Source organism: Vulpes vulpes, chromosome 11 (genome assembly GCF_048418805.1).
Source record: "Vulpes vulpes isolate BD-2025 chromosome 11, VulVul3, whole genome shotgun sequence".
Classification (NCBI taxonomy): domain Eukaryota; kingdom Metazoa; phylum Chordata; class Mammalia; order Carnivora; family Canidae; genus Vulpes; species Vulpes vulpes.
Window position 1 is genome coordinate 102,649,118 of NC_132790.1, and position 25,154 is coordinate 102,674,271.

The following is a 25,154-nucleotide window of genomic DNA, read 5'->3' on the forward strand; positions in this document are numbered from 1 at the left end:
ATTGGTCTCTGTGAGGATCCAGGACCCCCAGAGGGTAGCTGATTCCATGGCATGGCCTGAAAATCCTCAGGATTGATCTGGAACAAAATGAGAACGATATCCAGGGCTTGAGGGGCTATGCTGAAAGAACACAGGGGTTGAGCTAGAGGGCTCCCGTCCCTTTGGCAGTACAAATATCACAAAGAAAATGGTGATTACAGTTCATTGGAATTGTTGAATTGGTAAAATGTTAGATATGTAGAAAAGTTAATATAAAGTGGAAAAAAGGAAGTTATAGAATAGGGACTACAATAGTGCGTCTTAGATGTTGTGTTGATAGTAATTAGTAGAACAGTAGTACGTGGGGCTGCTTCTTTTGGCTACACCTCCTGACCAACGCTGGGTATCATGCAAGCTGGTGACTGTGGCGACAGAGGGCGAAGAGCACCACGGGGCTCGGCTCTGGCACCGATGCGGTGGGCTTGCTGCTTTGGTGGAAGGGTGGGCGTCGAATTTCCTGCAAGGCGGTGATGGCGGCAGGGGTGCTCCGGAGCCTTGCACACATAGTGGTTGGTTGTGCACTCGGGTAATACCACGTTCCTCTTGCTCTTCAGTGGCTTGAAGGTAACGATGTGCTCCCGCTGCTGCCAGTCTTTGTGTTGAATCTCCATCGTCTGACGTATCTCTGGGGTTTGGTTTTCCTGACGGGACCCCGAGTAACACAGCCAATCTCTTCTGCCTGGAATGCTGTATACTGGGAAGTTATCGAAACAAGTAATACTGCATTTTGTACGAACTTGAGAAGGCTTAAGAACTATAGAAATACTAAGGACAGAAGTTGGTTTGGTATTTAAAATAGTTTTGTCATGTTTGTTTGAGCTGCTCAGAAATTACTCTAAAATTTCATTGTGGCTCAAATAAATTAAGGAAATTTAAATAATCAAGGCTCAAACATATAAGAAAATTGATTTTCAAAGTTTTATTACACGTGTAGGTTTTAATAAATTGAGCATTAAACAAAATATAAATCACAAGTGCTCTTCCTATGGGGAGGTCTCAAAAATGATGAATGTGATCACTGTTTCCCGTGTGGGGGTGGGTTAGAGATTCTATGAGAATTAAATGGACTATGGCCTGAAAAGCAGGATATAAACTTTCCCTTTAAACAAATATAGTCAAGTTTTATTGTCTTTTTTCTTCCCTTGGGTGGTAAAGAGCTATTTGGTCCATTCTGGGTGTGAGGGCAACTTTCTCCAGGGCTGAGAGGCAACACCTCTCTTCTCTCCTTGAAGATTAGAATAGTGGGTTTGATAAAGACTGAGCAGCACTAGTCCTTGAGGACTGACACAGTGATGTCACTTGCTAACAACTGGGGCCCCACACTGATGGGACGATGGAGAGTCTTCCCAACAGCAGGCCAACCACAGATAACATGAGGGATGAGAAGAGACGAAGGCTTTGGCTCAGAGCACAGAAGGGGTAGTGGCCAGAGAAGGAGAGAGGCCACGGAAGTCAGGGGAAACCAGGCCCCCCCCAACTGTGACTGTGATCCTTAGACAGGTGCCTGGGCCTCGAGGCAGCCTCAAGTGGGTCAGATGAAGAGCGACTCCCCGGGAGCCACAGTGGATTACAGCCGTGACGAGGCACTGCGCAGGATTCACAGTATGGATCTCCCACTCTCGCTAGTCCCCCTGGTGCTACTGAAACAGAAGCCCTGGCGCCTGTCACGTCGGTCATCACAGTCGTTTAACATCTAATCCCAGGAGGAGCCAGTTTATCCTCGCTGTTCTCTCTAAACAACGTTGTCTTTTCCTTGACAGCTCTGCGGAGGTGGAGAAGAAAAACCACTTTAAACAGAAGTTGAGCTGGAAATGGGAGTGGCTTACTTCAGGGAAAAGGGGGCTTGATACCCACCAGCTGCAGGGAGAGCTCTGGAGAATGTACCAGAGCTACACATGGGCCATCTTTATTTCACAATCAGAAGGACAGCACATGAAAAGCAAGGAGAAATGTCTTTGCCTATTAGGGTGAATAAAGACTCAGGTGGGTTGAGGACCCCGACTCTTCCGCCATCTTGCCAGGTGACTAAAGACTCGAATGGGATTCCACTAGACTTCTGGGGCAGGAAGAGAATCTTTAACAGTACAAAAAAATTAGGAAGCTCAGTTACCTTGACTAGACTGCTCAACAGTTGCCTAATGTTTAAAACGTCCAGTCAAAACAACTGAGTCCCATTTTAGTCCCTAAGTCTAACATGATTTGCTTTCTTTTGAAGGATGGAGATGCATGAACGAAGTCATCAACAAACTGTAAAGCTCCAGGCACCAGGGTGTGAGTGAACCTTTATGTACTTGGGAAAAAAGTTTGTACACTGGTTATACCTTGTGCTGGAATGGTGGGGAGTGAAGCCAAATATTACATTTTAAAGGAGAGGACAGCACCCTACCATTGGTTCACGCATCAAGCATTTACTAAGAGTCTACGAAGTACCTCTGCCAGGCATGAGGGGAAAATCAGTAAGCAGAACACACACGGGCCTCGCCCTCATGGAGATCCCAGCTTAAGGGGCGGAAGACGACGTTAATCAAGTAAGCCCACAGAGGACTGCATGGTTGCATGCGTGACAAATTCTTGAGGGAAGGATTCTTGGTTCTGGAAGAGGTCAACTCGTCTGGAGCAGGAAGTTTATTAAGGAACAGACGTTGAAGTTGAGATGTCAAGTACTAGCGTGAGCCAAGAGCCAAGGCCAAGGGTGGGTGGGGGCGGGGGGCCCGCAGCAGCCTGGACAGAGCTGTGCACACGAAAGGGGCCTCGTGGATGTTTGGGAGCTTCTGGATGACCAGTGCGCTGGAGCAAGAAATGGAAGGTGGTGGTCAAGGAACCACTTTAGGCCTTGGTCTTTGTTCTCGGATGGATGAGAGGCCTGAATGCTTCAGACACAACCACACTGTCTGGAGAGTCACTCTGGTTGCCCCGCTGTGAACCCTCGGGAACAGGCAGTGAGGAGCTCGGTGAGGACGGCGCTGCTGTAACGTGTGGCACTCAGTCTCGGTCCCCGCCCCCCCGCCCCCGCCGGTCTATCCATCAACGAGAAGGACATCGGGTGACGGACACTGGGGGCAATAACCTTTCTCAGGCGCTCAGCGCCGTGAGCCTGTGGTGGGGCTTGGAGGGGCTCCCGAGGTTGCAGAGGCACCCAGCCGTGCTAGGTGCTGTTAGGACGGGCGCAGGGGCATGAGGCCTCTCAGACAGGACTCCCACGTCCTGCCACACCCCATGTGCTGTTTGTCCTGTTTGAGTTCCCTCCAATCCTAACTCCTACGAAACCCGAGGAGCGCGGCTTTGGGCCAGACCTTGAGCAACCTTAATACTTAATGAAATTCAGTTCTTTTTTCCTCTTTATTGACCCACTTTTACTTACATCATTTTGGGATTAATGAGGAGTTTTGGGGCAATGCCCACGTAAAACGATACGCTCTTTCAGACCCTAATAGGGAGAAGTGAAGTTATTTTTCCCTAGCGGAGTTATTAGTGGAACTGTTACTTTTTTGTAGTGTTAATTTTTCATCATGAAATAATAAACAGTAACAACAAAATAATAGGATATCAGCCTTGTGCTCATCAAAGCTAGTTTTAAGGAATCTGAGTAAGGTTTAGGGCCACGCGTATCGCTACGTCGTAGATGCAGCAGTGAACACAGATTATTCAGGGGCAGGTGGTCCTGACAAAGCACTCCGCTCCTCTCCAACTACCGGAGATTCCTGTCCTATCGGGAGAGCCAGCCTAGCCTGTGCCTCACACGGAGCCTGCGGGAACAGGACCCCGGCGGGGCGGGGGCGGGGAGCCTGGCTCCAGGCCGAAGCCACCGCGGCGCGGGCCGAGCCGGCACAGCACACGGTTCTTTCTCAACGGCAGGTGTGATTTCGGCCCGACGTGAACCTGAATTCTCCTAGTGCAGGAGACGCGCCGTGAGCCTCAAGCACACCGCAGTGAGTCCTGGTGGCAGAGCAAAGGAAACCAAGCGGGACCTGAGGAAGGCTCTAACCCACGCAGACCTGGGAGCCGGAGAACCCACGAAGCGGCCTTCCTGCTCAGGCCGCTGCGCGTACATTCCTCGCAATCCCATATCCTCAACGGTTTAAACTCAGTGAAAAGTAGATAAAATTGTTGCATTTGTTCTCTTGAAAAACCCAAACCCAAACCCAAAGATACCAAGTTCTGAGGTATAGGGAGGGACAAACAACGGAACGCGGAGCCTTAAGGTGAGAGTGACGCATTAGGGACCTGCCCTTCACGTCGCAGAAGCCGCCTGGCCGGCCGACCTTCCGCTCCCCGCCTGCTCCACCTGCCCCGGGGACCGCCGACGGCCCAGCAGCGTCCCTTCTAAGGCGATGACTCAGGCGGAGGTAAAACCCATGTCTAAGCAGATGAAGCGTTGGGCTGCTTGAGGCCAGGGCAGCCAGAGTAGGTCCCGGGCACTAGGAGGACTCAGGGAAAGAGGCCACGCGCGAGCTGGAGACCCCGCGGAGCTGGCATCGTATCCCAGCTCAGGCCCGGGGGGATCAGGGGCCGGCTGGAGGGCAGCCGGGTGGTGTCACGGGCCGGTGGCGGGACGGGCTGCCGCCAGCCCCCCGGACAGCAGGAACTGGGGTGACAGGTGACAGGCCCGGCTGCTCAGCAATCTGGGAGGTTTGGGCTGCACATGGCTAGAGCATTCAGAAAACGGCCAATAGGACCACCTGACTCATTCGGGTGCCCGCTACTAAAAAAAAAAACAGAACTGGCAAGGATGTGGAGAAGCTGAACCCCTGCCGGTGCACGTGTGAAACAAGCAGCAGCCGTGGAAAACAGTAGAGGTTCCTCAGGGAATTAAATAAAATCACCGTATGACTCAGCAATTCCACTTTGCCTACAGACCCAGAGCAATGGAGCAGATACTCGTACACCCACGTTCATAGTAGCTTATTCACAGGAGCCAAAGCATGGAAGCAACAGTGCCACCGCGGACGACGGACACGCAAAACGTGGCGTGCACGTGCCGTGAAATACTGTCCAGGCTGAGATGGAAGGAAATTCTGCAGGAGGCTGCCACGTGCATGAACCGTGAGGACGTTACGCCCCGTGAACCGAGCCAGTCAGAAGAAGACAAATACTGTCCGATCTCATTTATGTAAGGTCCTTGGGGTGTCAACATCATAAAGACCGAAAACAAGATGGTTGGTGGGGGCTAGGGAAGAAGAAACTGGGAGTCATTGTTTAATAAATAGTTTCAGTTTCACAAGATGAGAAGAGTCATGGGACGGACGGCGGTGATGGCTGCACAGCAACGTGGACGCACTGGACCACCCAACTGGATGTACAACTCAACATGGTCAGGGGCGGCTGGGCGGCTCGGCTGGTCAAGCGGCCGACTCTTGATTTCCCAGGTCATGATCTCGGGGTCCTGGGATCGAGCCCCCTGTCCAGCTTTGCACTCAGTGGGAGTCTGCTTGAGGATTTCCTCTCCCCTTCTTCCCCTCCCCCCTTCCTCTAAAATAAATTACAAAATTTAAAAATGGTTGAGATGGTAAAGTTTACGTTGTGTGTATTTCAACAACAACAACAAGAACAAACAAAAAACCCAAACAAAGACAAACGTGGCTCGGTCTTAAAAGATGGAAAGGAACAAATAAATCAACTTCAACAACAACAAGAGAAGGCACCAGCAGAACGGTTAAAGCAAGTTAAACCGTTTTATCCTTTTTAGCACCAGGACAGTGCCTGGAATCCCAGGGAAGCTGATGCCTGGCTCACGTACGGAGGCTTCCTGAGACCAAGGAGGACTGTCCCTCGGATGGCCTCTTCGGTCCCGCTTGTGTCCCGGCAACAGCTGCTGGGTGTGGATCCCTCCCCGGGACTTCCATGGCAGGGCTTCCGTCCCGGCCCGAGGAGAGGGTGCACGGTCGGCCGGCCGGAGGCCACCTTCACGGCCGGGCTTCCTGACCACAAGGCCAAAGCCGCCCCATGCCAGGTCCTACTAACTGCTCCCACTCTCCAGGGCCACAGCCAAGGGAGTACCACCCGGCTCTGCCTCCTGGGGCAGGAGGAGGGCTGTGTCCAGCGGTGTCTGGCCTAAGCGTGCCTTTCTAGAGTGACCGGCGACACAGGGTTGGCACGGGCCCTCCGCTCAGCCACCGTCTCGGCCTCAGGGGCAGTGCTGTACCACTGACCTATGATGATGGAGACGTCCCGCAGTACCTGCTACGGTGGCCACCAGCCACTTGCGGCCGCGGGACACCTGAAGGGCCCAAATGCGACTGAGGAACTGAATTCTAAATTTTAGTCAATTGTAATGATGTGAAGTTTCAGTAGGTGCATGTACCAGCGGCTGCCGCCCAGGGCCCGATCAGAGGGGATGCGTGGCCGCGGCCTTGGTGACACTCTGCCCTGGAGTGTCAGACCGTCTTGGAATGTGCTCCGGTTCTTCGGTGGCAGAGCCACTGAGGACTAGTCCCATCGCCTTACAATCACCTCACTAATCCAGCAGCCCCCAGTCAACTGCCCCCCACGGACCCACAGGTGCCTCCAGGCACCCCTCGGTCTGCTCTCTCCCTTCAGACGGAATTCTGACATCGTTTTCTACACCTGTTGGACGTTTCCTCACACCTGCGGGCCCCTGCTTCCTGCCACCTGCCCTCCCATCATGCTCTCAATGCAGCTCCTCCCATCGGTCACCAGGACTGCGGAGCAACACGTGTTGCTACGGCTGCAGCGCAAGGTACCGCCGACTGGAGGGGCTGGGGGCGCGGGGGGCTCACACAGTAGAAATCTAGTTTCTTATTATTCTGGGAGTTGGCAGGCCGAGGTCGAGGTGCTGGAGGGGTCGGTTTCCTCCAAGAGCTCTCTCCTCGGCGTGTGGGGGGCCGCCCTCTCCCTGTGTCTTCAGTCTTCCCTGTATGGTGTCTGCGTCCCAGTATCTTTGTAGAAGGACACCAGTCATGCTGGACTCAAGCCCTCCCACAGGACCTCATTTTAGCTAAATTATCTCTTTAAAGATCTTACTTCCAGACACAGTCACATTCTGAGGTACTAGGAGTTAAACGTATGGATCTTGGGGGACGCAGTTCAATTCACAACAACTGCTTCGCTGCTAAATCCAACATACACTTTTCCCTCCTTACGTTACCGTACTTCCCTGCAGCACTGGGTACTGGGGGCCACCCACACCTACAGCTCTGGCTCCCTTGTTTCCGCGACTCCACACTCCTCGCTTCTCTCCCAACTCTCTGGCTATTTCCTCTCAATCTAGGCTATAGATTCCTCGCTCTCGTGCGCTCTCTCTCTCTCTAACCTTTCCTTTAAATATTGGTGCTCCTACACCTGATCGTAGCCAAAAGGCCGAGAAGCTTGCCTTTAAATATCAGCTCCTGATGTGATGAGCGCTGGGTGTTCTACGCAACTGATGGATTATTGAACTCGACATCTGAAACTGTTGATATACTCTCTGTTGGCTGATTCAATTTAAATTAAAAAAAGGAAAAAAAATGTTGGTGCTCCTCAGGGTTTTGTCCCAGTTTTGTCTTTACACACTCTTATCCACATCTATGGCTTTTGTTGCCATCTTTGTGCTGATGCTGTCCAAATCCTTGTCTTCAGCCCAGATCCCCCGATTTTTCTTCTTTAAAGTGTTGAGGTGAACTTGAGAATGCTTGTGGTGTGCCAACCAAATCTGTGCTTTGTTGACTTTTGTCAACAAGAGCAGCCCTCAGGACAACACTTTCCTCCCATCTTCCCATTTCCCATCTTCACTGTGAACAAAATACGAGGACTCTGCACTCACTCTAGGGACTCTGCAGCCAGTATGGGGAAAGTCATGCCTCCCTGCACCAGACCCTCATTCAGGTTATGAGTTCAAATCCCATAGGAGCTTCCTTGCACCCACCGCTCAGCTCTCCGTGGCTGTATGTTTAAACTTGTCACATTTTGCTTCCCCAAACCGACTGTAATCTTTGAAGGCAGGAGAGTTCCTTGCACATTGGAGGTGCCCACTTCATAGGCGACAAAACACACAACAGGCCATTAAGTCTGAGTGAATGAGAAAGAAGCATCAGAGGCAAAACAGTGTTGGCGCTAGGCTGTAGGCATCCACAATGTATGAAAAACGGTGGGTTCTTCTGTCGTTCATTCATTCATCCTCTCATCTATTCCAACACGCACTGAGGGCCTGGTATTTGGGGTGGCTAGCGAACGCGCCACTCCTATTTCTTCATGTCGATAGGAAACACAGATGCAGGAGGCGCAGGAACAGGCCTGCTGCGCTAACGTCCCTCCTATCTGGGTGGGCTCTGGCCCTTTCCCTATTATGACACCTTTGGCTTAGGAAAAAAGATGAACGAAGTTCAAATGAAGTTCATCGTGTGTGTTTGTGTGTTCCTTAGAGCTCATACTTGGCAAACCTCAAGGGAGGACTCTGGCTGAACCCAGTGGACTGGGGGAAAGAATCACAAAAGTCTGGGATTTCTTGACCAGAAAAATTCCCTGTGGTCGGAGAGACTGCCATTTCCCACGTGGCCCTGCTCATCAGAGACACAGAAGTGTCATTTTCAATTGGCTAAGCTGCTTCTTCTGGATCTTTCTTCCATGTATTTAAATAATATGCTTCTGTATTGACTTCTCAGATTTAGATATAAACTCTTGACTTCCTCCTATGAAACGTGAGGATTTAGTAATCTTGTTCTCCTCATTCTTCCAACATAAATATATCATAATATTTGGTTAAACCAGTATTCAAAGTTAACACTGTTGTGATTATTGTAAATATCTTCCCCAGCTAAGTCGTGCCACATGGACTAACAGGGTTTCCTTTGTTACACAACTTTTTCCTCCCTGGGGTTCAAAATTCCCTTGTTTTGATTTATACTTAGCCCCAGTGTTCCTCCGACACTTAGCCAAAACCGTTAATCTCCTCTTAATAATTCAAAGGTGGGGCACCTGGGTGGCTCAGTTGGTTAAGTGTCCAATTCTTGGTTTCAGCTCAGGTCATGATCTCAGGAGTCATGGGATCGAGCCCCACATTGGCCTCCGTGTTCAGTGGGGAGTCGGCTTGAAGATTCTCTCCCACTGCCCCTCCCACTCCCTCTCTTTCTCTAAAATAAATAAATCTTTAAAAGAATATCAAATTCATCAAGTACTCTGTTGATTTTTAAATTTTTAACACAGCCCTTCTGCAGCCCACTGGCCTCCCGCTCTCATGTGTCATCCAACTTCCCTGAATTGGATCCCCTTTTCTTGAGTCCTGAGTCTTCTTTTTTTCCTAGTTTATTCTCTCATTTTGGCAGAGTATATCCTCAGGGAGTTTCCCTTAAAGCATGCTTGGATTCTATTCAATTTTTTTTTTTCTGTTTTTATATTTTTTAAAACTGAGAACTCATTTTTTTCTATGAGCTAGTCTTTTTGTTTTTCTGTTGACACAGTTATCTTTTATTATCTCCCTGAAGATATTATGGTTTTCCTGACAGTTTCTTCTGCTCTTTGTATAGTCTTGGTTTCCTCTGGATTTCTATGTTGGATTAGGATTCCCAATAATCAATGTCTATAAGTTTTTTCTTTGAAGAACTCAAGTTTCCCTAAAAAGGAAACTGCCAGCTGCTGCCTCAGGTGTCTAAGCTAGGCCACCAGGATGCTCTGACGTGATGGGAGAAAGTTACTCACCATTCATTCAGCATGCCAACTGGCCCCCAATCTTCTCCAGCATGCTTTCTGTGGGGGTGAGGGAGATGCCTCATGGGGCGGGGTGAAGAAGGAATCTAATGATCTCCCTGCATTTAGTACAGGCTTTTAACCAACACTCCAGCTCCAGAGCAGCTCCTGGTGCCTCCAATCCAGCGCCGTCAGGGGCGCTATGGGGCCAGTCTGTTAGCTTCCTGCCTCCTGCACCCCATGCCCCAGTCTATGAGTAACTCATCACCATCTGCTTTCCAGGTGCCAACACTGTGTTCATATATTTCTTTCCATTCTTGTTACGTTTTTAGTTTGTCCCCGAGGATTTTGTTGTCTTTAACAAAATCTTCATGTTGTAATGAGGTTTTGAGAAGAAATGTAGAGAAAACAGGTGTTTATTATGTTTAGTTGAATGGTTACCATCTTTCCTCAACGGGAAAAAAAATATTTAAAATAGATTCTGTGGAAATTCTACCTACCTCGAGAATGTTTTAATAAATCTTCACGTTTCTAGGCCCAGTTCACAGCCTTCACAGAGCTGGTGCCTGCCATAAACAGGTGAGCAATTACTATTTGTCGACCATTTGAATGAATACATGAATCAGGTGTTCACTGGTAGTGCTGCTGACTCCTTTGGAAGCTAAAGGACTCTGAAAACTCAGAAGAGTGGACAGTAAACTAGGGAAAAGTGACTCCGGCATTTGGTTGCACATTAAGAACGCTTGGGAAGAATCTAGAATTACAGATCCCTGGAGACCATTCCAGAACTAACTGAATCCTGTTCTCAGGATTCTTTTTTTTTTTTTTTTTTTTTTTTTTTAATTTTTATTTATTTATGATAGTCACAGAGAGAGAGAGAGAGGCAGAGACATAGGCAGAGGGAGAGGGAGAAACAGGCTCCATGCACCGGGAGCCCGACGTGGGATTCGATCCCGGGTCTCCAGGATCGCGCCCCGGGCCAAAGGCAAGCGCCAAACCACTGCGCCACCCAGGGATCCCATGTTCTCAGGATTCTTGGGGAATCTCCATTTTTACAAAACCACCACCTACCTCTAGCATTTTTGTTGCATGAAAAAATAAACCTCTGATGTCTAAGATACTACTAATCATATTTTTTGTTGCTTGCAGCTAAAAGCATTCCTAACATATACATGGGGCCCATGAGATTCCCAAAACACTGATGTGGAAAGGGTGACCCTTCAGAGGCATACGGAAGGGGCCTGGCAAACATCTCCAGGAGTACACAGCCAGCTGAGGGCCTCCTGGGGGAAAGGTGGTAATGGGAAATGCTCCAAGGTGCTCCCCAGGTTCCCGGTGCTGACCCGCTTTTCTCTATCTGTTCCTCCCTATTCCTCCCCTTGCCCACCCATTAGACCTACACCGGTGCCCCTGAAGACACTGGGATACGGTTGTCTGGCAATTCCTCTAGTTTCTCTCCTTGCTCTGCGTTTCTTCATGTGCTTTATGCCTCAAACTTCATTTGATTCTCTATTTTAGAGTCACATAGCTCAGCATTAACTATTCTCAGCTCTTTTAATCCCTCTCTATCAACTCTACCCTTCCAGGGGGCCACTTGCTTACTGTAAAAGCAAGTGGGGGAAAAACTCCACAGATTTATATCTCAAGATAGTATCTTACCAGGTTTGTTAACGATGGTCTGCCTATTGTTGCACCCAATCCCCAGTCCTACCCTCAGCAAGAGACGCTGGGTTTACTCCCTGAGCCCCTAGAGGCAGATTATCAGGACCCTACAGAGATAGCAGAAATACCAAGAATTCTGGGAGACAGCAGTGGCTAGAACCCAAGGGAGGTCCCAGAGACTAAAGAAAAGGAAGGGGAGGCCTTTTTTCCCCCTGGGTGAAAGGAAATGGGTGAACTCTAGGGCAAAAGCCCCATGTCAGGGAGGCAATGGGAGAGGGGATACCCCAAAAGGATGGTGCACATCCTTTGAAGGTTAAAGCTGGACAAATGTAGCAGAGTAATTTGCTCTTCCTGGAGAAAAAAAATTCTGATGCAGAAATTATGGCCAATGACCTGAGAGCTTGCCCAAGTAGGCAATGTATGTTAGGGTCAGAGGTGTGGGGTGCCCACAGACAGGATTGAGAAAGTCAAGTGATACTCATGAAATAATAGCTCTTGGGGCAAAAATTAGTGATGACAGAGGGAAATGAGTAATGTGCTCCTTGCTGAGGAAGAGACCCGTATTTTATTTATTTATTTTATTTTATTATTATTTTTTAAGATTATATATTTATTTATTCATGAGAGAGAGAGAGAGGCAGAGACACATGCAGAGGGGAAACAGGCTCCACGGAGGGAGCCCGATGTGGAACTCGATCCCAGGACTCCAGGATCACGCCCTGGGCTGAAGGCTGCGCTAAACTGCTGAGCCACCCGGGGATCTCCAAGACGCGTATTTTAAAATCCTCTCTCTGCATGATTATGATCCTTTGGATCATAATCCTGGAGCACTTCACTGGGTGCCTGAAAGGACTCCTGATTGGTCAGGTACCAAGATGCAGCTGCAGATTATGTTTATCCTTTCACAACACCAGGACTCGAAAATCCTAAGGCTGGGATCCGATCTGGTAATCTGCTGACATCGACAAAATTCACTTAGGAAAATGCAGATGGAATGCAACAGTCTCATGTAAGGATGTACTATTTGCAGAGTTTTTTTTTTTTTTCTTAAAGATTTTATTTATTCATGAGAGACAGAGGGAGAGACACAGGCAGAGGGAGAAGCAGGCTCTCTGCAGGGAGCCAGATGTAGAACAATCCCAGGACCCCTGGGGTCACGCCCTGAGCCAGAGGCAGACGCTCAACCTCTGAGCCACCCGGGTGCCCCTGCACAGTATTTTCATTAAAGTACTGGAGATGTTTCTAGAGGTCTCACTAAGCAAGAAATCTAGTGTGATGGATGCAGCTCACTGACCTGCTGCTGCCCCTTTCCAACTGTCCCTAGGGCAACTTCAAGGCCAACTTAGGCACTACTTAGGCAAATCAGGGGTTTTGTGATAAAGAGTCCAGAATTAGTAGTAACTCACTCTTCAGATCAGTTTTGAACTTAATCAACGATTTCCCTCTCAGTGGATTTCAGATCTGTCAATTTTTTTACTTTTTGTATTTTGAAGCTGTTATTTGGTGTGCAAGGATTTGAGACTGTGCTATTATTTCTACTGTATTGACTCCCTAATCGTTATAAAGGGTTTCTCTTTCTCTTGGGTTAGACTTCTCGTCTCATAATTTATCTTGTCTGACACTAGGAGAGCTATACCAGCTCCTTGTGGTGAATGTTTGCATGGTGACTCTTTCCAATCTCTCAATTTCAATCTTTGTTTTTATATATTTAAATGTGTCTATGGCTGAGTGGGAGGGTCCAACATGGTGATGTAGAAAGACCTTAAATTTACCACCTCTGTAGACACATTAAATCTACATCTTTTTATAAGGCAATTCCTCCTGAAGAACTGAGAGCTGAATGAACAGCTTGTGCCCCACAAAAGATAGAGACCACACAGAGAACCACAAGAGAGATAATGGTAATGAAGAGAACCCCTGGGCCTGGTGCTGTGAATTGCAGGGGGGAGGGATAGTACCTAGGGACTGTGAGCACTGAAAAAAAGGTGCAGTTTGTTTATTTATTTATTTATTTTAATATTTTATTTATTTATTCATAGAGACACAGAGAGAGAGAGAGAGAGAGAGAGAGAGAGAGAGAGAGAGAGAGGCAGAGACCCAGGCAGAGGGAGAAGCAGGCTCCATGCAGCGAGCCTGATGTGGGACTCGATCCCGGGTCTCCAGGATCACAACCCGGGCTGCAGGCGGCGCTAAATCGCTGCGCCATTAAAAGGGCAACTAGGCTATAAAGGAATCAGCCCTAGAAACTTGCCAAATGGCAAAGGAGATGCTGGAACTCTTTCAGGTTCAGAGTGGCTGGCGAGCACCACAGTTTACGTTCCTCTTCACCTTGACAATGCAGATGGGAGCAACGTCCAGGTGCCATAGCCAGCCTGTGACCTCAGCAACCCCTGTGTCCCCAGACCACACTAGCCCTGATCACCCTGGGGCACACACACAAAAGCCATAGTATAACAGAGCAACTAAACCCAAGGCCATATACGGAGTTGATGCAATCTCTATCAAAATATCAATGGCATTTTTCACAGAATCAGAAAAAATAATTCTAAAACTTGTTTGGAATCACAAAAGATCCCAAAGACCTAAAAACAATCTTCAGAAGAAAGAACAAAACTGGAGGTACCACAATGCCAGATTTCAAGGTACAGTACAAAGCTGCAGTAATCCAAACACTATGGTGCTGACACAAAAAGAGACACAGAGATACAGGAACAGCATAGACAGTCCAGACATAAACCCACACTTATGTGGTCAGTTCATCTAAGACAAAAGAGGCAAGAATATACAATGGGGAAAGACAGTCTCTTCAACAAATGGTGTTGAGAAAACTGCACAGCTACACGCAAAAGAATGAAACTGGACCATTTTCTTACACCCTATACAAAAATAAGTGCAAACAAAATGGTTTAAGAACCTAAATATGAGACCAGAAACCATAAAACTTCTATAACAAAACATAGTAATCTCTACGACATTGGCCTCTAGCTGTCTCCTGGGGCAAGGGAAAGAAAAGCTAAAAATAAACAAATGAGACTAAGTCAAATTGAAGAGCTTTTGCCTAGAGAAGGAAACCATCAATAAAACAAAAGCCAACCTACTGATTGGGAGAAGATATTTGTAAATGAGATACCCAATAAGGGGTTAATATCCAAAATATATAAAGACCTTCTATTACTCAACACCAAAAAAACCCCAAATAATCTAATTTAAAAATGGGCAGAACACCTGAATTGACACTTTCCCCAAGAATACAGTAAGCAGATGGCAAACAGACACAAGAGAAGATGCTCATCACTCACCCTCAGGGAGATGCACATCAAAACCCCAGTGAGGTATCACCTCACACCGGTCACAATGGCTAGAATCAAAAAGACAGACATAACAAGTGTGGGTGAGGACGAGGAGAAAAAGGAACTCTGGTGCATCGATGGCAGCCATGTAAATTGGTGCAGCTACTGTGGAGAAGAGACTGGAAGTTTCCCCCCAAAATTAAAAATAGAAATACCGTATTATTCAATAATTCCACTACTGGGATTTCACCCAAAGAAAAAGAGAACATTAATTAATTCAAGAAGATATATGTCCCTATGGACCCCTATGTCCACTGCAGCAGTATTCACAAGAGCCAAGATATGGAAGCAACCTAAGTGTTCACTGATAGGTGAACGGGTAAAAAAAGAGTGATGTATATATATCATTCTCAGAGTGGTCATTTCTTTCTTTCTTTCTTTCTTTTTTTTTTTTTTTAAAGATTTTATTTATTTATTCATGAGAGACCCAGAGAGAGAGGCAGAGACCCAGGCAGGGGGAGAAGCAGGCTCCCTGCAGGGAGCCCAACGCGGGACTCGATCCCAGGACCCTGGGGTCACGCTCTGGGCCGGAGGCGGACGCCGACCCCTGAGCCACCCCGGTGGCCCCGCCAGGCACAGTTCTAAATGCCTCTCATATATTAGCTGTGTTACCATGAGGTAGACACATCAGCACATATCATGATGCCATGGTAATAGAAGGGTGTGGAAGTACAAACCGAAGAGTCACTGAACCCCAAATTCAGCACACACACCTTACCGTATTCCTTCCCTCCGTCCTTTCTGCTTTTCTAAATCTCACCCATCCTCAAGGAAGAAGCAAGAGGGCAAAAAAAAGGAGACAAAGGGAGACGGGGTTCTAATTTGTGCTTGTTTTGTGTGAACCTGTGAATCCAACCCTGCTTGTTGGGAAGTCCTTGGGCACTGCGCGCTCCTATCGTCTCTCCTCCTGGAACAGGTAGATGTTTATGTATCACTTTGCCTTCCCGACATGCCGGCACCACAGCTGTGCAGGGGGTCCCCAGGTCAGGAGATGACCGAGCTCGCCTTCCTGATGCCGTCTGTGAGCTGTCTTAGGATGACAGCACTCGCCAGCTACTGCCTCTGCTGGTCACCGTGGCCCTTCCTACTGCCAAGGCACCTCAAGACCACCCAGAGGATGCGAAAGGAGGAGGGCTGTCAACAGCCTGCAACAATGAGCAGCAGGATGTGGGAGCCTGTCCCTCTGCAAGGCAAACAGGCCAGCCTACTGGCGCTGAGGAAGACACTAGTATGGGTAATGCTAGATGGACGGCCGTGCAGAATTACTTACGGACTGATGTGTGCTTTGTTTCTCACAGAGGCCAAGGTTGGGAACACGGTGGAAGTAGAGGATATATTTTTAGTCCAAAAAAGGAAGCAAAAAGCAATGTTCCCAAGTGTGAGCAAAAATAGCTCCAAGCAAGAGGGAGAAAGCCTCAGAACCTGGGGAGTGGAAGGGAGTAATAGCCCTGCAGGCTTTGCTCACGGCACTGGCCCCCAAAACTGAGACAGCATGTGAGTGGTCAGAGAGAGAGCAAACTTCAAGACAGATGAAAAACTAAATGGCAGAAGTTTTCAATGACGGAAAGTTGGAAACAGACCGAAGGGAAGAACTGGTGAATCGCTCGAGCATACATGTGCGTGCCTCTGGCACGCTGCTAAGTGTTCAGCACTCAGCTCTACAAAAAAATCACGCATATATATATGCACGTTTACTGTACATTTTACTAGGAATAAATGCTTATTTTTATTGCTATCTATTCAGCAAGAAGTTGCTCACATCATTGATTTATGAGTTCAAATCTGACATGAATATTGGTGGCTTTTTGCCTACCCACTAACAAGTAAGAAGACAGTGAAACAAAGACACATGTGAGAACTTAGGCAATTCATAAAAACGTGCATGACTTCTCTACTGAATCAGATAAAAGGTTTTAAATACTGAAGGAAGCTTAGCACAGTGGCAGTATCGTAGCCATTGAGGTTAATCCAAGGTGCGATTATTGCTAATTAAATACTGAAGGAGGGCAGCCCCGTGGCTCTCGGTTTAGCGCCACCTTCAGCCCAGGGCGTGATCCTGGAGACCTGGGATCGAATCCCACGTCGGGCTTCCTGCAGGGAGCCTGCTTCTCCCTCTGCCTGTGTCTCTGCCTCTCTCTCTCTCTCTGTCTCTAATGAATAAATAAATAAAATCTTAAAAAAAAATACTGAAGGAATATTTCCTCAGTTTTCTGTGCTCTTCAGAATGAAATAGCCACAGACACAACACATTTAACCTGTATTAAGTAGTACTATTTTACGGGTTATACAGTATTAAATATAATATTTAACCTGTAAAATAGAATTATTATTTTTTCCCATAACTTCCTTAAGACTAAACTAAACGGTCAGGGGTACCCGGGTGGCTCAGTCGGCTGAGCATCTGCCTTTGGGTCAGGTTGTGATCTCGGGGTGTGGGATCGAGCCCCTCATTGGGCTCCCTGCTAGGGGAGGTGGGGGTGGTGTCTACTTCTTCCTCTGCCCCTTTCCCTGCCTCCCCACCTGTGCTCTCTCTCTCAAATTAATAAAATATTTTTCATTTTTATTTTATTTTATTTTTTTAAAGATTTTATTTATTTATTCATGAGAGACACAGGAGAGAGAGAGGCAGAGACACAGGCAGAGGGAAAAGCAGGCTCCATGTGGGGAGCCCGACGTGGGACTCGATCCCGAGTCTCCAGGATCATGCCCTGGGCTGGAGGCGGCACTAACCCTCTGAGCCACCGGGGTTGCCCAATAAAATATTTTGGAAAAAGACTCAATGATCAACAAAATAATACACTGAGCCCCGACTGGTAGAGTTTGCTGACTTCTGGGGTAAATATTGCCACCATAACTAGTTTCAAGCTACCAAGCAGATGTCAGTGAAGACAGAACTAGAAAGACATACACAGTAGTGCGCTACTAGATACTTATTTTCACCACACGGATATACTGGATATAGGTAGCCACGTGCATAGAAAATAGCGCTTTTTCTAATTAGTGGTCATAAGTAACCTCTGGGGCTCTGCAAATTCCTAGTCCTCATGACCCTTTTGAATCTGATGGATCAGCTTTTCTGATCATGCCTGGGTGGAATCTTCTGGGGGGCTGAGAATCCTCAGAGGTCTGGATCTCTTCCAAGTATGGGGAATGGTAGTTAGGTGAGAACATTCTCCTCTTCCTGGCCTCCAGGAACCTCCTGGGCTCCTAGCAAAACCCTAGCACAGACTTAAGCTTTCACAGAGAGCTTTTACCAAAAGAACCTTTGACCTCCCCACACTTCTTTCCTGCTGACATCCCTGAGGCAAAGGAAATTACAAAAGCTGCCTATGCTTTCAATGGGGAAAGGAAAAGAGAAGTCTGGAAAAATAACATAAATCCAGTTTAAAAGCTTACCTCACCTCAGGGGTGTGTACAGCTGAAGCAGTCTTCAGTCTGAGTATCTACACCGGAGCCATGTTTTCTCAGCCAATACGGTATTTGATTAGCTGTCCCTGGTGCAGTTTTTTTTTCTAATTACTAGAATACCTGTGAAAACACAACAAAAATATAAAAATTTATAACCAGATTCACAGAGGAATAACCACTAAGGGTAAGACCCATGCAGCAGATTTAAAGTTTACAGTCATTGGTCAATACATCCTTTGCTAAATAAAACAAAGTAAATAAACTCTCTGGCCTTGGAAGAGCAGGGAAGAAAGAAAAAGATGAAGTCCGTGAAAAAATACCGTAGGAAGGAATGGAAGGAGATACTATACACGAAAGCTAACACGGCGCCCAGCACATTAAGTGGGTGTCGGCTGGTAACAGCAGTCCCGGTAGTCATTACAGTAGGAAGGGCCAGTGGGAGATTGTGTCTGTGAGTTTATCATCTAAGAGTTTATTCACTCGAGGAGCAAGAAAAAATTTTAGGCAACAATCCTGCATCTTTGATAGGATGAAAAAGCTTGAACTTTAAGATGTAGGCACAGAAAGATAATGGTAAGTAAAGGAAATATTTCAAGATTCACAATGCAAAAGTAACTTTTCAGAAGCTACTTAGGAGGCAAAAACGCCACTGCAGAAAAGGAAATTTGTGACATGGAACGTAGAATTGAGATTCCTTTTTAGATCGCAGGAAAAAAGAGAAAGGTATGAAAGTCATTACAGCTGGGGCGCTGGGCAGGTAGGTCCTGATCAGGGTCCTCGACATGGAGCCCCACGTCAGACTCTGGGCTCAGCAGGAAGTCGGCTTCTCCCTGCCCCTCTGCCCACCCCACAGCTCTCCCTCTAGCCGTCTCAAATAAATAAAATCTTAAAAGAAAAAACTAAAAAAAAAAAAAAAAAGATAAATATAAAGAACAAAGATTAGAGGCACAATTTTAAAACGACAGCTATTTCCACAAGGGGGTGAGCTGCATAAACTTGTCTCTCTCTCTCTCTCTCCTTAGTTTAGTGTCAGAGAGACGTCATTGAAAGTAATTTAAATGGAGCTATGAGGCAGGCAAAATAATGCCTCCCACAAAGAAGTCTGCATCCGAATTCCTGGAAACTTTGAATACGGCAAAGGAGATTTTTTTTTTAAATTTTTATTTATTTATTCATGAGAGAGAGAGAGAGAGAGAGAGAGGCAGAGACACGGGCAGAAGGAGAAGCAGGCTCCATGCAGGGAGCCCAATGTGGGACTTGATCCCAGGTCTCCAGGATCACACCACAGGCCGAAGGCAGTGCTAAACCGCTGGGCCACCAGGGCTGCCCGGCAAGGGAGATTTAAGGAGGCAGATGCAACTGAGGTTTCCAGCCAGCTGACTTTAAAATACAAAGATCATCCCAGATTACCTGGATGGGCCCAGTGACACCACAAGGGTCCCTAAGTGTGGAGGAGGGAGTCAGGAGCGTCGGCATCCAAGGTGTATGATATTCCCAAGATCATCAGCCATCATTGCTGGCCTCGAGGGGAGCAATGAGCCAGGAGCCCAGGATGCACGCAGCCTCAGAGCTGTAAACGGCCAGAAGCCAGCTTCTTCCTGAGAGCCCCCCAAAGGGAAGCCGCCACCCTGTCGGCATTCTGCTTTCAGCCCGGTGACACTCATTTCTTACTTCTGACCTGGAGAACACCAAGGAATTAGGTTTGTTTTCAGCCATTACATTTGGGGTAGTTTATTACAGTCCAGTAGGAAATAAATACAGCTGGAGCAAATTCCACGTAGTACATGGGCTGAGTGCCTTTTGTACTCATTCTCTGCTCCTCCTTCTCACACCCACGAGACTGTATCTCTGTCAAATCCACCTTATTTTTCTTTCTGCATCATTTTTACCTTTTTATGACGTTACTTCCTGTGTCACACATTATGTGATACATTTTAAAACTATTATTTTTAAGAGATTTTATTCATTTATTTATTTGAGAGACAGAGAGAAAAGCATGAGCAGGGGAGGGGCAGAGGGAGAAGCAGGCTCCTCGCTGAGCAGGGAGCCTGATGTGGGCTTGACCCCAGGACCCTGGGATCATGACCTGGGCTGAAGGCAGATGCTTCACCCACTGAGGCACCCAGGCGTCCCCATGTGAAAGCTACAATGGTGAAAACTTTCCAATACATACAAAGTGAACAGAAAAGTATATGGAGCCCTCATGTGCCTACCACACAGCTCCCATAATTACCCACATTTTGTCATTCTTGCTCATTCTAATCTCCACCCACTTTGATCCTCCCCCTCAGAGATGTGTGTAAAATGCACATATGCTCACCTGAAACGTGGCACGCACATTTCTTAGCTGCACACTGTAATGAACAGATACTTGATCCAAGTAACTCATACTCCTAACATTTCCATCTTCCAGTCAGGTTCCCCAGTGTCCCTTTCCCACTCCCGACACCCATGTTCCCGTAGGTGCAACATCCCCTCCTGATTTCAGCACGTCTGTTAGACTGAGTCATGGTGTTACACGTCTAGCAGTTCTTTCCTATTTGGCGTTGAGGAGTATTGCCTTGTGTAAATTAATTTATCCACTTTCTTGTTGACACACATTTGGCTGGTTCTAGTTCTTGGCTACTGAGAATAAAACTGCTGTGAACATTTTTGTACGAGCCTTTTTGTGCACATATGTTTTCATTTCTCTTGGATCTGAATGACTAGAATTGCTAGACCAAAGGGGAAGGGTGTGTCTTACGTCGTGAGAAACTGTCAAATATTTTTCCAAAGTAGTCATACTGTTTTACGTTTCCATCAGCAGTGCCTGAGAGCTCTGGCTGCCTCGCATGCTCACCACACTTGGTATTGTCAGTCTTTTGAAGGTCAGTACCTTTCCTACTCATCAGTTTTAGTGAGGATACAGTCGTATCTCATTGTGGTCTTAATTTGCATTTCCTTGCTGACTAAGAACACTGAGCACTGTATGTGTTCTTTGGAGATTATCTATCTATCTATCATCTATTACCTATCTATCTTCCTCTGTATAGTGTGTGTTTGAAGTTTTAACTGGGTTGTGTTAGTCCATTTGGGCTGCTATAACAAAATATCATAAATGGAGTAGCTTATAAAGAACAGAGATTTCTCACATTGCTGGAAGCTGGGAAGTCCAAGATCGAGGTGCCAGCATGATCTTGTGGCCACCGAGAGCCTCCTTTCTGGTTCATAAATGGCTTTTTGCTGTAACCTCAGAGTGGAAAATTTAGGGAGCTATGTGGGGTCTTTTGTAAGAGCCAAATCCCATTAATGAGGGCTCCTCCACATAATTTAAGGCCCCTCAAAGGCCCCTAATTCCAACAAAATGGGCCTTAGGATTTCAATGTATGAATTTGTGACTGGCAGGGGAATGATACAAACATTCAAAGCATAGCAGGTTGTTTATCTTACTACTGAGTTGTAAGAATTTCTTATATATTCCAGACATGCACATGTTGTCAGATAAATATTCTACAAATAATCTCGCCAAATCTGATGTTTGTTAAATTTTCTCAGCATTGTTATTTCATGATGACACGTATTTTAGTTTGATGAAATCCAATTTATCAAATTTAATTTTGTGGTATTATGTTCTGCGACCTAAAAAATCTTTCTCTACTTACAAGTTGTAAAGATATTCTAATTTTCTTCAAGAGATTTATAGTTTTCACTTCTACATTTAGGGCTATGTCCCAGCTTATATAAATTTTTGTTTATGTATAGTAATTTTTGTATATGGTATAAATTTATACTAACTTTTATGCATAGCACGTATATTTTTCCATACAGATATCTAATTGCTCTAGCATCATTTCTTTTTTTTTTTATTTTTTATTTATTTTATTTATTTATGATAGTCACAGAGAGATAGAGAGAGAGGCAGAGACACAGGCAGAGGGAGAAGCAGGCTCCATGCACCGGGAGCCCGACGTGGGATTCGATCCCGGGTCTCCAGGATCGCGCCCTGGGCCAAAGGCAGGCGCCAAACCGCTGCGCCACCCAGGGATCCCTCTAGCATCATTTCTTAAAAAGATTTCTATCTTTACTGAATTGCTTTGTGCTTTTGTCAAAAACTGATTGACTGCACAGAGATCTATTTCTGAATCATCTATTTTGGGCTCTTGAGTTAGTTGTTCTTACTTCGATACTATACTCTCTTGATTATAATACTAAGTCTTGAAGTCAGACTGTCATAAATACTCTAGTTTTGTTCTTTGTTTTGAACATTGTAGGCACTTTGCGTTTCTATCTAAATTTTAGAATATTTTAATGTCTTTTTTTTTTTTTTTTAAAGATTTATTCATGATAGAGAGAGACAGGTAGAGACACAGGCAGAGGGAGAAGCAGGCTCCGTGCCGGGAGCCCGACAAGGTACTCGATCCTGGGACTACAGGATCGCGCCCCGGGCCAAAGGCAGGCGCCAAACGGCTGAGCCACCCAGGGATCCCCGAATATTTTAATTTCTACAGTATACGTCTGTGGGGATTATGTTGGGAATAGACTGAAGATACGAACCAACTTGGTTCTAATGTCTTGGCAGTCTACTAAGTAAACCAAAACTTAAGAAAGCAATGCTGATGGGAGGGGAGGGGGACGCCTGGGTGGCTCAGTGGTTGAGCATCTGCCTTTGACCCAGGGCGTCACCTTGGGGTCCTGGGATTGAGTCCTGCATCGGGCTCCTTGCAGGGAGCCTGCTTCTCCCTCGGCCTGTGTCTCCACCTCTCTCTCTCTCTGTGTCTCTCATGAAGAAATAAATAAAGTCTTAAAAAAAAATGTCGATGAATTACTGAACTCTACATCTCAATCTAAGGATGTTGTATAATTGCATTTAAATAAAAAAAAAAGAAAGAAAGCAGTATCTAAGGCAACCAATCACAGTCAACTAGACTTTTTCAAATATGACAATCAGGTAAGCTATAGCCAATCAAATGATTTCCTTGCCTTTGCTTCCCTGTCTTCCCTATAGAAGTCTTGTCCTTTGCTCCGAGTGGTGGAGCACTCCTAACCGCTTCTGGCTTGGTGCTGCTTAATTCAAATCAATTTTGACCATATAAATGTTTACAATTTTTATTATGCCTCGGTTTGTCTTTTAACAATGTTGACTCCAATCCTTCACTCTTTCACACAAAGCAAAAATAAACATCACGTGTGTGTTTCTGCACATGTGGGGATGATTCAGTAGACTAGGCACCTAGGTAGAATTGTAAGAAAAAAAAAAGGGTTTTGTGGAATGTAAAGGTAACCCATATATGAAAGGGGTTACTACTATTTGACTTCTCTTATGTTTTCTAAAACAACTGAGAAGTTAACAGTAGCAAAGGAATATTCTTCTAAAGATTTTATCTATTTATTCACGAGAGACACACAAAGACACAGGCAGAGGGAGAGGCAGGGTCCCTGGAGGGAGCCCAACAAAGACTCAATCCCGGGACCCCTGGTCACACCCTGGGCCCAAGGCAGGCAGGCGCTCCACCGCGGAGCCACCGGGGCTGCCCAAACAAGGAATTTTTGCACAACTCCGCAATCCCGGGAATAGCTACAGTTTGCACAGGTCAGTTGTCCTGTCCGCACCTGCCATTAAAAAGTCACTGCAGTAAAAATAATAAAGAGAATGGATGGCCAGAGTGGGGCATCTGGGGAGTTCACGACCAACGGCTGTGAATGGAGGGATACTGCTTCAGGGTTCTGACGATTAAGGGAGAAAAGGAATGGGGGGGCCCTCGAGGGGAAGAGGGCGCCAGGCCCTTGGGTTCTGGTCCAGGTCAGGCCAGTCGTCGACTGCATCACCTCTATGGCTCACATCGCTTTCCCCAGCTTCCTCGTAAAACACCGGACTGCAGGGGGAACCGTGTTTGGAGTCCGAGAGCGGATTCCGATGGCCTGGGGTCGGTGCGGAGGCGGCGGGAAGGGGCGCATCTGAGACCCGAGCCACCCCCTCGAGCCCCCAGGGTTGGGGCACGAGCACCGGGAGGACGGGGAGCATCTCCGGCCGAGGTCCAGGGGCGGGGGGCACATCTGAGACCCGACCCCGGGGACCCCCAGGGTCGGGGGAGGAGCACCGGGAGGATGGTGAGCATCTCCCGCCAAGGTGGGGGGGGCGGCGCATCTAAGACCCGACCCCCGTGACCTGAGAGGAGCACCGGGAGGACGAGGAGCATCTCCCCCCGAGGTCCAGGGGCGGGGGGGGGGGGAGCATATGAGACCCGACCCCCGGGACCCCCAGGGCTGGGGGAGGAGCACCGGGAGGACGGAGAGCATCTCCCGCCGAGGTCCAGGGCCGGGGGGCGTATGAGACCCGACCCCCGGGACCCCCAGGGTTGGGGGAGGAGCACCGGGAGGACGGAGAGCATCTCCCGCCGAGGTCCAGGGCCGGGGGGCGTATGAGACCCGACCCCCGGGACCCCCAGGGTTGGGGGAGGAGCACCGGGAGGACGAGGAGCATCTCCCCCGAGGTCCAGGGGCGGGGGGGGGGGGCGCATCTGAGACCCGACCCCCGTGACCTGGGAGGAGCACCGGGAGGACGGAGAGCATCTCCCCTGAGGTCCAGGGGCGGGGGGCGGGAGCATATGAGACCCGACCCCCGGGACCCCCAGGGTTGGGGGAGGAGCACCGGGAGGACGAGGAGCATCTCCCCCCGAGGTCCGGGGGCGGGGGGGGGGGGGGGGGCTTTGACCCGAACCACTTCAACAGGGCAGCGGGAGGAAATGTCAAACGGAAAGAACGAAGGGGCGGACCGTGTTCCCTGGTTGACGGCGCTGCCCACGCCCGGCTCAGCGCAGCCGCACGCGGCTCGCCCCCTCGCCCCCGCGCGGTCTGACCTGCGGAAGGTCCGAGCCCGGCGCCCGCTGCTCCCGCTCCCACGACTGGGCCAGCGCCGGACGAGCGCGGCCCCGCCCCTGCACCTGCGCGTCTCGGGGTCGCTCACCGGCCGGGGGGGGGGGGGTCGGCGCCCGCGTCCCCGCCGACGCCCTCCCTCCAGCGGCCGCGGGTCCCCTCAGCCCGTCCCGGAAGCCGCGCGGGAGAGCGGTGCGCCGCGGAAGGCGTCCGTGTCCGTTTCCG

The 25,154-nt window shown here is 48.1% G+C and overlaps 1 long non-coding RNA gene and 1 pseudogene across 3 annotated transcripts; one reads left to right on the plus strand and one right to left on the minus strand.

The window, feature by feature from the left end:
* Positions 1 to 597: 597 nt before the first annotated feature.
* LOC140594476 (uncharacterized) lies at positions 598 to 25,110 on the minus strand. Of its 3 annotated transcripts, none has more exons than XR_011995329.1 (5): positions 24,914 to 25,110; positions 19,488 to 19,755; positions 18,066 to 18,197; positions 10,158 to 10,223; positions 598 to 733 (listed from the first exon to the last, which is right to left on the minus strand). It is a non-coding gene; the product is annotated as an uncharacterized lncRNA (long non-coding RNA). The 3 variants fall into 3 exon arrangements; XR_011995328.1 differs by lacking the exon at positions 598 to 733 and adding an exon at positions 1,329 to 1,801; XR_011995330.1 differs by lacking the exon at positions 598 to 733 and adding an exon at positions 3,360 to 5,206.
* LOC140594538 (U4 spliceosomal RNA) lies at positions 16,598 to 16,671 on the plus strand (annotated as a pseudogene).
* Positions 25,111 to 25,154: the final 44 nt, after the last annotated feature.